Raw genomic sequence first — 12,278 nt, forward strand, 5'->3', positions numbered from 1 at the left:
GGCCTGTGCAGTCTTGGGGGGACCCCTGTCTGGGCCTCAGTTTCCCCAGTGGTTCAATGGAGCAGTTGGTGAGAGCTGCTGGTAGTGAAGGGACCTCACTAGTCAGCGCGAACCATCTGAGCACCTGAGGGCTGGGTCCCAGGACAGTGGGAGCTCGCTGGGCGACTGGCCAAGTGCCTCTAGGCGGTTACTGTAGCTCCTCGTGCCTTAGTTTCATGAGCTATAAAATGGGAATGATAATGACACTTCCCTGGTCGTAAAGGTTACTACATGATGTGCTTGGAGCACAGTAAACGCGCCACAGTAGAGGACTGTTCCGAACGTTTATTAGTGTGAGTTGTTTTAATTCCCAGCAGTGAATGAATGAATAAACGCTACAGCAGGTCCCTGTGTCCCCCCAGTCCCCGTAGGTGCAGTTTGTGTGGGGGTCATGGTGCCCAAGCACTGGGGCAGGCGCAGGAGCTCAGACTTCCCCTCTGCCCATCGGGAGGAGCGGTGTGGGTCTCGCTGGGTCTGAGACCGCAGGGCCCAGCCGCGCAGCCACACAGGGCTTCCTTCCTCCCCTCCTGTACAACGTGACTCTCTGGCTTTGAGCCCTTTGTTCTCCTCCTTGAGCCCCAGGGGGAGGCCAGGGCAAAGGCCAGCTGACTCTCCCTGGGGCTTCAGACCCCTCTGTTCCTGGTTGAGGCCCTCGTGTGACAGGCAGGGGAAATGACCCTGGGCCCTGGTCCTGGCACTCCTGTTGACTCACAGGTGTCAGGCACAGGGGCACATGTGGACCCTGAGCCCACCGTGAGCTCGACGCCCAGTGGGCAAACCAAGTTAGGTTGGGCCCTGCCCGCGCAGCGTCCCTGGCCCAGCATGGGGAGAGTCCAGGAGTCACCAGCCAGTCACGAACGACTTAATTATGGGAGGGCAGATTGCGATGAAGACATGACACCTTTCTAGAGAGTTCAAACAGTCCTAGGGGACCTTCCCAGCAATGCCCGTTATCTGTTCCCTATTGCAGAAGAGGCTCTGTGGCCTGGGTTCTGCTGGGATTGTTAGGGTGTGGGCTGTTTGTCACCCTCTCCGAGGTGCTGTGACAGGGGCTGTGCTGCTGCTCCCACACAGGGCTCCAGGGTAGGCCAGCCGTTGTCTGGGTTAACTCTACTGCAGTGCACAGCCAGGTCTGTTATGTGTCCCTAGACAGAACTCTGGAATACAGATCTGCTGTGGCTGATGCCTTGGGTCCTCTTCCTTCTACTTAATTTGAGACAGGGTCTTGCTGAGCTGCTGAGGCTGACCTCAAACTTGCAGTCCTCTTGTCTCAGCCTCCCAAGTCGCAGGGATCATAGGCGCGAGCCACTGTGCGGGCTGCAGTGGGTCCTTCTAAAGGCCAGGCAGGAACTGGTGGTCTGAGGGGATGGTCCCTCCCCTCCTCAACCCCATTTCTGTTAGCAGAAATGGGCCCTGATACCTGGGCGAGACCCTCCTGGCCACTGTGCTTGGGGAATTTACCCTGTTGACATGCAATCAAAATCTACATTCCTGGCTTTGGTTAATTCAGAGGGAAGTGGGAAACAGCGTGTCTTCGTGCCGAGGCTGGAACCCAGGGCCTTACGTGTGCTGGGCAAGTGCTCAGCCACTGAGCTACGTCCCCAGCCCAGTGTGTAGCCATTGAAAGGGAAGATGCAGTTTCCTCTGTCTGAAAATGTATGTGTCTGTAAAGACACAGGAAAAAAAAAAGGAGTTTAACCAAAATGATTATTTGGGCATTGAAGGATAATGGATTATCTAAGAAATTTTGCTCGTTATCACTCTCCTTTTTATTTTTATTTTTGAATATATTAAATTAAAAACAGCACTGTCGCCCTATTGACTGTATTTTGGGAAACAATTCAAGTTTTCTGGTTCCAGGGTATGAGACAGGCCAGCCTGACCAGACCCTCAGGGTTGTAAGCTCAGGGCAGGGAAAGAGGAGAGGGCAGGGAAGATTCTAGAAGGGGGATGTTAGAGATGAGTCTCAAAGGACAAGAGATCTTGGCCACCAGAGGTGGGGAACTGGCCAGTGATGGGAGGAGCTGCCCATCCGTGAGATGGGGGTGCAGCGTGCAGTGCCCGGCAAGGCGTCCCAGTGGGGAGCCCCTCTCACGCACTTGCTGCCTGGACTCTGGCAGGGACCTTTCTTGGCTGCCATTGGCTCAGAGCCAACACCTGCAGGGGTCCTGTCACCAGCACTCAGGGCTTCCCTCTTGGAGGGCCCCTGGAAGGGTGGGTTCAAGTGACAACATGGTATTAGATCATGACAGTGAGCTCTGACCTTCCTCATATACCTGCCATGGCTCCCACCTGCCAGCACCCACCAAAGGTCAGGCCCTCGCAGCCCTGGCAGCTTGACCTTTCAACTTTGAGCTTCCCCCTTTCTTCTTGTTTTTGTTATTACAGAAACAATCTCAACTGGCCATATTTTTTTAGAAAATCCAGGTAAATAGTTGGAAGAAAATGAAAATGTCCAATAAACTTATCACCCAGAAATCATGATTTTCAGGCATTTTCTTGATGCATAATCTGTTCTGCCTTAAGAGTAAGCTGTGAGGATACAAGTCCCCCTGTAGCTTGTTGAGTGGCTACAGAATATTCCATTATGCCCCGGTATGCTATTGTATTTCTTTATTTTGTAGCACTGGTTTCAAACCCAAGGATGCTCTACCACTGAGCCACATCCCCAGCCCTTTTAGTTCTTCTTCTTCTTCTTTTTTTTTTTTTTAAAGAGAGAGTGAGAGAGAATTTTTAATATTTATTTTTTAGTTTTCGGAGGACACAACATCTTTGTTTGTATGTGGTGTTGAGGATTGAACCCGGGCCGCATGCATGCCAGGCGAGCGCGCTACCGCTTGAGCCACATCCCCAGCCCTCTTTTTTTTTTTTTTTTTGAGACAGAGTCTTGCTAAGTTGCTGAGACTAGCCTGGAACTGGGATCACAGGGGTTGCCCGGTGCCTGGCTCTGTGTCTGACTTGCTCAGCCAAACCCCATACTGTCAGGCAGGAGGATTGTTTCAGGTTTGTTTTTTTTTTTTTGGCACTAGGGATTGAACGCAGGCATACTCAGCCACTGGGCCACATCCCAGCCCGATTTTATATTTTATTTAGAGACAGGGTCTTACTGAGTTGCTTGGTACCTTGCCATTGCTGAGGCTGGCTTTGAACTTGCAATCCTCCTGCCTCAGCCTCCCAAGCTGCTGGGATCACAGGCGTGCACCGCTGCTCCCGGTTGTTTCAGATTTTTGTTGTAAATAATGCTGGGTTGCAGCTTCCGTCCATGGGAATTAATGCCTCGATTAATCAGTCGTTCAAGTGCCTGCTCAGTGTCAGTCATGTGCCAGAACTAGGAGGCTGGATGAGGAGCTGGCCATTGACGCTCACTCTCCTGAGGACTTCTCTCTGGGGAAGACATAGCTGGCATGGAACACCCCTGGAGTTGGGGACTGAGGGGGTCTGGAGGAGCCCTGGAGCTGTGCTAACCTGGATCTGAAGGCCTTTAGGCTGAGACCATAGAGGATGAGGAGGATGCGGTTCAGGCAGAGGACAGCTCTGCGAGGGTCCCAAGCAGAGAGCTTGGGTACTGGGGAAACCAAAATTGCCCAGAAATCGGTGTGTGATTCCCGCCATGGCGGCAGTATCTCCCCCACGCATGATGCTTGGTAGTTTTTTTCAAAGGGATATTTGTCCCTTTGAAGGGTGGGGGCCCTGGCTTCCCTTCCCCTAGGGCTATAGAAGCAGAGTGATGTGCTGGCCCAGGTGAGTGGCCATAGACCCAGGCTTTTTGACTTGTCCGCCCGGAGGGGACAGGAGGCTGCTGTGCGGGAGTGGCCCTGCTCCAGTTTCCCAGGCTCTCTGCAGGTGCAGGGTCACCTGACACAATCTAGCAGGAAGAGGAAGCTGAGAATCTGAGCTTAGGTGATGGCCTGAGCAGACACAGCAGGTGGTGACCTTTTCTGAAGCTGATGTGAGACCTTGGGTGGCCTGGCCAGCTCAGACCTCATCCTGGGCAGGAAGAGCCCTGCCTGTGGGGCAGTACAGGGACTGGGAAGCCCTGAGTTAACCCTGTCCCCGGGCTGGGCAGGTCTGTCCCCACTGGAGTTGACCTTCTGGGAAATGGCAGGCGCCTCCTGTTTTACCTGGTGTGATCACACAGAGGACAAACAGCTACGTGCCAGGTGCTGGGAAGATGTCATGAAGGAGACACCAGCAAGGATCCCTGTCCTCATGGGCGACGTGGACACAAATGAATTATTGTTATGAATTTTGGTACCATGGATTGAATCCAGGGGCATTTAACCACTGAGCCACCTCCCCAGCCCTTCTTATTTTTTGAGACAGGGTCTCGCTAAGTTGCTTGGGGCCTTGCTGAGTTGCTGAGGTAGTCCTTGAATGTGCAATCGTTCAGCCTCCCAAGTCACTGGGATTGCAGGTGTGCGCCACAGAGCCCTGCACAAATGAATCATTAAAACCAAGTTGTAGTTTTTTAAATTATTATTTAGAGACAGGGTCTCATTGAATTGCTTAAAGCCAAGTTGTGCTAATGACTAACGGACCTACATAGAGGGCTGGTGACAGTCAAATATGGTGCCTTGCCACATCCTAGGCTGACAGGTAGAACTCAGGATCAGTTTGATCAAGGTTCAACAATGGAGCTCCCTGATCTTGCTACCATGGGAGGAAGGGACATTGTCTTATGTCATGGTTAGAGGGTGTCAGGGCCCAGAAGGTCTAGTTCTATGGTGTCCATCCCCTTCACTGGATAGAAAAGAGGGTAGCCAAGAAGGGCAGAGGGCTGGCCCCAGGTCATCCAGAGCCCTGCAGCACCACCCATTTCACTGCCCAGCGACAGGGAGACTCTGAGCCCATCCCCCTCCCTCACAGACCCCCGGGAAGCAGACCCAGAAACTTGGAGCCTGTTGGCTGAGCAGGGTCTCCCGTGAAGACCGGCAGGGTCATGCAGGTACCTGGAACAGCAGGCTGGAGGCCAGCAGGACCCCTGGGGATCTGTCCTCCCTTCTCTCCCGGCTCCTCTGGAGCTCCAGGAGACCCAGAGCTGGAGTGACCTAAGGATGGTACAGGGCCTGTGTCACCGCTGGCCCAGCCCAGAGGGGCAGGCCAAGGAGTCTTGCCACTGAATCAACTTTCCATCTTCTGTGTGAGTACACATCTCCGTGCCAAGGGTCCCTGGCATCGAAGCCTGGGGTTGGGTTTCCTGCGGCCCCGGCTTGCCCACAAGGGAATTTTCATATTGGCTCATCTCCCTCCTCCCTTTCCCTGTCTCTCCCTCCCTGACTTGGTGGTGGGGTGGTGGGGTGGTGGGGTGGGCAGGGAGGACTCGGGCCCTGAAGGAGCTTGGGAGGAAACCTGCCTTGGACTCAGTGAAAGGCCCTTGGCTGGTGAAATGGGGCTGTGTGTCACTCTTTAGCTTTCCCTTTGGGTTGGGCCACAGTAACTGGCACATCTTAGTTCCTGGTCCTTATTGGAATAGCCATGGCATTTATCGGGCATCTGTCGGGCAGGGTGCCAGGCCCTCCCCCTGCATCATCTGGTTTGGTTTTTGCAAGACCCCACTGTGGGTGCTACTTTCACACCCATTTTGTGGCTAAAGAAACTGAGATTGGGGAAGATTGTAAGCCTGGTCGGGCTGGCTCTGTCTGGTCCTGAAGTGCTGACCTCCCTCCAGGGCAGGACCCTCTCCAGCCTCTGCTTGCACACCTCCTGTGACAGGTGCCCTTGCCTCTGAGACAGTTAGAGAGCCCTCCCTGGAGGATACCTTGTCTTCTGTGGGTCCCTTGCAAACGGACTGCAGTGTGGCCAGGGCAGGCTGCAGCTGGGCTTCCCCCAGCGTGTCTTCCCAGGGAATGAGCCAGCTCTGGTTGGGGCTGGGCAGCAAGTCCTCTCTCCTTTCCAGTCGCATCCCTTACCTGGTGCCAGCCCTCTTGGCTTCGCGGCCTTCTGTGCGAGCCTGAAACTTAACATTGAAGCCTTAGACATATTTCCTTCCTTCCTTCCTTCCTTCCTTCCTTCCTTCCTTCCTTCCTTTCTTTTTTCTTAATTATTATTATTATTTTTAGATGGGGTCTCACTAAGTTACTGAGGCCAACCTTGAACTCCTGAGCTTGAGAGAGTCTCCTGCCACAGCCCCCCAGGGAGCTGGAAGGCACCTTTGGGAAGCAGGAGCCTGGGGAGACAAGGGCTTGTCCAGGGCCACACGTGAATTGGTGACAGCTGAACTAGGACTCAGGGGCCCTGATTTCCCCGCTGGTGCCATCTCTGGGGTGGCGAACCAGCAGCTCTGGAGAGGCTGAGGGGAGGAGGATGGGCAGGCCCCTGCCACCTGGGCCTGGGTGCGGGCTGTGGTCGGCCTAGGCTCGCTGCCTGCGGGTTCTGGGGTTTGCTCTCGGGAGCCTTCACTGAGGTTTCTCCCTCCACTTCCCCTTTCTGATCAACCTCTGAAAGGAAAGGCCCAGAAAGACGGACCCGGCCGTGTCACCCCGTCCCTAGGCTGCTCTGCAGAGGGGCTGGTCACTGCTGAGCAGTTGCCCTTTGCTGGTCCCCGTTTCACAGCAGGAAGCACAGCACAGAAGCCGGCCACCAGCACTGTGACGTGCCACTCCTAGCACTCATCTCCTGGCCGCCGCCACTCAGACGGGATGGGGGGCACTCTTCAGCCGCAGCCCTTGTCCCTGTTCACACAAGCCCTGGTTCGCTGCTGGGCCTCCTAGATGATTCGGGTCCTTGAACCCCCGTAACAACCCGGCAGGGTGGGGACGCCTTTTTTCCTCTAGGAGAAGGAAGCCACATGCTCCAAGTCCCACCGCCAGCGTTTGCACGGAGGTCTATTTCAGATCTATTTCAGTTCCCATGGTCGCTGAGCCAATGAACCGGACAACACAGAACCTCTCCTGGCACCAGGAGAAAGAGGCCTTGGCCCTGCTGCCGGCCGCCATTTTGGTCTGTCCTAAGCTGGCCCATGGAGGATGTAGATGGTGGGCTGGTTCTGTCCTGTGCCTCTGCCTCTTGGTGGCAGTGGCCTGTCTGATGCAGTGGCCGCATGTGGTGGTGTGGCTCTCAGGCCGCTCCGGGAAGCATCCTGGGCGAAGGGTGTTCTGAGCTCCGCCTGGGCATCTCTAGGCCTGACTCCAGGGCGGGCGCAGAGTGCAAGTCGGTAGTGGGAGCGCCAGCAGTGGGCACCTCCAGTGTCCATGTGCTGTGGCAGAGTGCCCTTGGCCCCCGCTCCAGCCTTGGTGCTCTGGTCTGAGCTGGGGCCAGGTCCCTGGTTAGGAGGGCTCAGGCACTTGTGGGGATGAGGGAGATGACAAAGTAGCAGAGTTGGAGAAGGGACGCAGCTGAGAAGATCTGGGGGCTGGGGCACCTCAGTGACAGACTGCTAGCCTCGCGTGCGCAAGGCCCGGGCTTCAATCCCAGCACCATGCGCAGGCACAGATTAGCGGGACTGGAGGACCAGTGTGGACAGAATGGGGGTGGTGTGTGCGCTACTGTAGTGGGTCAGCTGCCTGCTCTGTGCCCCATGAGGACATCCAGGCCTGATGTCCACGACGGTGTCATTATCCCCAGTGCGCAGAGAATCAAGGCTCAGAGAGGCGAGGCCACAAAGCCATGTGTGTCCCCATGTCCGTCTGGCTGCCAGGCTGGGCATGTGTGGGGCTGAGCAGTGAGCAGGAGGGATGTCACACAGGGTTGGGTCTCCTGGGACACCTTGCAGCCCTGGCATCCACAGGCTGCCTCTGGTGGGCCTTGGCCATGGTGGGGCTGGAGCGGATGGCAGCTCTGGGAGACTTGCAGCTCAGAGCTCCCTGAGTATGGGCCCAGGGTCAGCCCCAGGGCAGGCCTAGGATGGGCCTGTCCTGCTCTGTGCGAGGTGCTGGAGGCTTGGCACCCCTTCCTGCCCTCCCCAAAGTGCAGGGATGCTGTGTCCTGGGTTCCAGGACACGCGGCCAGCTGGAGGCTGAGGGCTCAGGGCTGCTTGGGCAGGCGGAGGGGGCTGGAGGGATGAGAGGGCCTTTGTTGGCTGCTGTTTGTGTCAGGATGGGACTCTGCCTCCCACTGGGGCCCGAGGTGTAAAGGGCAGTCCTGGCTGGGCGGGTCTGGGGCAGCCCTCTTCTCTGAGCTTTTTCCTGGGCCTCTCAGCCCGCCCTCTCCACCCCTCAGGCCCTCCTGTCTCCAAGCTCCCCTTCCGCGCCAGACCTGCTGAGCCCTGGTAAATATTTACCAGCTTTGTGACAATCCCGCTGACCCCCGGCCACGCCCCCTGCCCCACTCTGCCTTTGGGATGAGGAGACCCAGCCCGTCTCAGCCCTCAGACCCCTTCCCAGGCCAGGGTGGCCTCCTAGGCAGCCACAATGGCACCTGAAGCTGGATGACCTTCCCCTGGGGGTTGCTGGCTCAGCACCTGTCTGGAGCACCCACTTGGGCAGAGCAGGGGCTGGGTGCTTGGGAGCCCTGGTCGCGTCTGTGGGGAACTGGGGCTGAAGGAGCCATTCACCAGCCACGCGTGAATTTCAGCCAAGAGCCAAAGGCCAGGGGCTGTGATCACGGAGACCGTCTGTGGGGACCACCTGAGAAGGAGGCCTTTAAGCCTGTGAAGGAGAAAGAATCGGCCAGGAGGAGGGGGCAGGAGGAGGGGGCAGGAGGAGGGGCCAGGAGGAGGGGTCAGGAGGAGGGGTCAGGAGGAGGGGCCAGGAGGAGGGGGCAGGAGGAGGGGCCAGGAGGAGGGGCCAGGAGGAGGGGCCAGGAGGAGGGGGCGGGCACTGAGAAGACGGCTCAAGTCGAGACCCCAAGAGCAGACCCGGTTTCCCCCTGGATGCGAACGTCCCACAACTCCTTTCCCCTATTAGTCTCAGGGAAGTCAGCCCCCTAGGGTGATGGGACCCTGGATGCTGCTTCCCCAGTTCCCAGCCTCAGATCCCCTGTCTGAAGGATGGTCAGCTTGATCTCAGGGGGCCCTCTGTCTCCAGGCCCAGCACCTGCTCTCGGGATATGTGGCCAACTCATTATTGAGGGGTTGTACCAGGAAGATTTGACCAGTGCCAGAGGTTAAAATAGTGACTCTGTGCCTCTCCATGGCCCACTCGGCCCTTGGACTACTGTGAACAAAAGCCAACCTCTTCCGGGGTCCCTCAGCCACTGTGTGAAGTAGGGGGGGATATGATATTACATCTATTTTATTTTTATTAACTGTTGTTATTAATATTGCAGTTCTGGGTTGGAACCCAGGGCCTTGTCCATGCTAGGAAGGACTCTACCACTGAGCTACATCCCCACCATTTTCACTTTGAGAGTTTCACTAAGTTGCTGAGTCTAGCCTTGAATTTGTGATCCTCCTACCTCAGCCTCCTGAGTAGGTGAGATTACAAGTGTTCACCACTATACCCAGCCAGGCTATGCCCATTTTACAGACGAGGAAACTAAGGCCCAGAGAATCCATTCTGAGCTCAGGGTTTGCTCCTTAATTTACACTCAGCCCTGGAACATATTTGCCTCCTCTCCCAAGGCCTGTGTCATGCAAGGTTCTGGAGAGTTGTGAATAAGCCACCACTCTGACCTGGGGAGCTGCCGGTCAAAAGAAGAATGGCCTAACAGAGTCCACTCTTATTTCTGAGCTGCTTCTCCCTTGGGACACAGTTCTAGTGCTGAGAGAGAGCAGGGAACCAAAGCTGACTGGAGTTCGCATCCCAGTGTTATTTTTCCCTGCGTGATGCTGGGTAAATCACTTACCCTCTCTGAGCCTCAGATTCCTCATTACTAGAATGGGTTTAATCATTTGGGTGGGGGTTCCATGAAATGGCGTTGGCAGTAGGTTAACAAGTACTAGGAGCTGCCTCGGTGCTGGCCCTGGGCTGTGACATGCATTGACTCCTGTTGCAGTTATTAGTATTAAAATTATATGCAAATGGGGAACTCCTCGGGAGGAGGAGGCGATGTGCGAGCAGGGGCTTGAAGTCTGACTGGGATTTGGGACCTGGGAATGAGGGAGGGGTGTCCTTGCTTGCGCCAGGAAAGCAGGGAGCAGGAACACCCAGCCGCTGTAGGTAGGAAACTAGGACATGGCCATGGCCCTGGGAGGAGAGGGAAAGGGTCCCACTCAGATCCTGGATCTCAGATTCAATTCGGTGAACCCTGTTTGCAGCCCCCCGGGCCCTGCCATGAGTGAGTGAGCATGGTCCTTGGGCCTTCAGGTCCTGCGGGATCCTTGAAGAAGTCTAGGTCAGCTTGCCTGGGGTGGAGCCCTAGTGAAGCTGGCCGACCTGGCCGCGTCCCTGGCCTTACACTGTGCTTCCTCACGGGCACTTCTCGGTCAGTCCTGGGCTCTGTCAGGGCCCACGTCAGGCGGTGCAGTCCACACAGTTCTGGCCACTGTAAGCATGGGTCTCTGGCCAGCATGGCCCCTCACCTGCCGTGGCCCAGCGGAGCTGCTCAGCTGCCCAGGCCTTCCTTTCCTGACTGCCCTTGGCTGGACTTTTTTCCCCAGGGGTTGAGCCCAGGCGTGCTTCGCCTCGGAGACACATCCCCAGATCTTTTTATTTTTGAGACAGAGTCTTGCTAATTTGCTTAGGGCCTCATTAAGTTGCCAAGGCTGGCCTCGAACTTGTAATCCTCCCGCCTCGGCCTCTGGAGCCCCTGGGATTACAGGCACGGGCCCAGCTCATTGGCGGTTTTGAGAGTCGGGCATGACCTCTGGACACACGAAGTCCCCAGCATGCAGTAGCTGCCCGCACACGTGCACACATGGCCCATGACTGTCCTTACCCGACCTGGTTGTGCTGGGGTTGCTGTGTTTGTGAGAAGAGGGTTTTTCTCATTAAAAGCTGGTGTCGGGGAAGAGGCCACCCAGCAGAGGGTCCCTTCAGGACAGCTGAGGCTGTAGTCACCTTCCCAGGGAAGGACAGTGCTGTGCTGCTCCCTCACCCCAGGACTGGCCAAGGCCCCGGGCTGGGCTAGCCTCCTTCCTGGGGTGAGCGTCTCGGGCACCTCGGGAGCTTTTTGCTCAGGGGGGCTGGCTCCCTTTGGGGTGGCTCTGGCTCAGGGTTGCTGTCCCTGCCCAGGACCTGGGTTCCCTTCTGCCGAGGCCCTGTTGCAGGTGCAGTGTGTGCTGCCTGCTGGGGTCACACAGGAACAGGCCTCAACCAGCAGCAGGCCCCGGGGCTCTAGAGTAGGTGGAGGACACCTGCCCATCTTGGGGTCTTTCTGGGCGAGGGGCTGGTGCAGGTAGAGCTGGGAGTGAGCTCCACAGACCCGGGAGCAGCCTGTGCAAGGCCCCAGACCCTCAGGCCCTGGGCCAGACTAGATTAGCTTTTATCCCAAAGGCAGTGGGAGCCATGGAAGGTTCCAGGTGGTCAGGCTTCTACTGCCGTGTGTGGGAAGAACCAGGGACCAGGATGGGGCCTGAGATAGGAGTGGCCGCGGGGGCCACAGGCTGGGCTGAGCTGTGCCAGCCTTTTGACTGGGCCCTGGTCAGTGAGGAGGCAGGGCTCACCTTGGTGGCTTCGCACTGGGGAGCAGAGGGTGGCTAGGGCGGGAACCCAGCAGGTCTTGCTCCTTGCGGGCCCAGAAGTGGGGTCCAAGGACCTGCCATTGCTGGACAGGTGTTGGGTGCCCTTCCTCCAGGGCAGCTTACAGACTGGCCTGCTGCGGTCCCTCACCCTTCCTGGCGTTGTCCACTTCTGAACAAAGTGCGCTGGCTGGGGGCCTTGGCTCCCCTGCCCGCCTGGCTGGCTGGGCTCTGCAGGGTCCTGGCTGCTAGCTCAGGCTCTCATGGGCCCCTGCCTGCCCCGTCTCCTGCTGCCTGATGGAGCCTGTCATTACCCCTCCTCCCGCTTCCCACCTGATTACAGGTCCCGAGTGGGGCCCTGTGTCAGCCTTTCTGAGAGAGGCCACCCACAGGGCCAGAGCTGTGGGGAGGTTCTGTGTCCAGGGCTGGCAGTCTGGTGGTGGGTGGGAGGTGGATTTGCCCAAACTTTGGTTCCATGATAGATTCTGACTGCTCTGGGTTGAGTGTTGCTGGGGAAGTCACTTAGCCTCTCTGAGCCTTAGCGTGCTCCTCCGTAAAGTGGAAGAATTATACAGGGGGCACCAGGGGGCTGCTGTCAGCTGATAGAGTTGGTGGTCAGGTGGAAGGGCCTGGGCGTGGCTTGGGGGCGTGGCCTGCCAGCCCAGCTCTGTCACGGTGTGCTCTGAGACCCTGGGAGAGTGTCACCACCTCTCTAGACTTGAGGTTCCCTTGCTGTCCCAGG

General features: G+C 57.1%; 1 protein-coding gene across 1 annotated transcript in view; it reads left to right on the plus strand.

Annotated features, from left to right (window-relative positions):
• The window catches only part of Niban2 (niban apoptosis regulator 2), a 47,671-nt gene that overhangs the window by 10,785 nt on the left and 24,608 nt on the right, over nt 1–12,278 (plus strand). The window lies entirely within an intron of this gene.

This window comes from Callospermophilus lateralis, chromosome 2 (assembly GCF_048772815.1).
Source record: "Callospermophilus lateralis isolate mCalLat2 chromosome 2, mCalLat2.hap1, whole genome shotgun sequence".
Lineage (NCBI taxonomy): Eukaryota > Metazoa > Chordata > Mammalia > Rodentia > Sciuridae > Callospermophilus > Callospermophilus lateralis.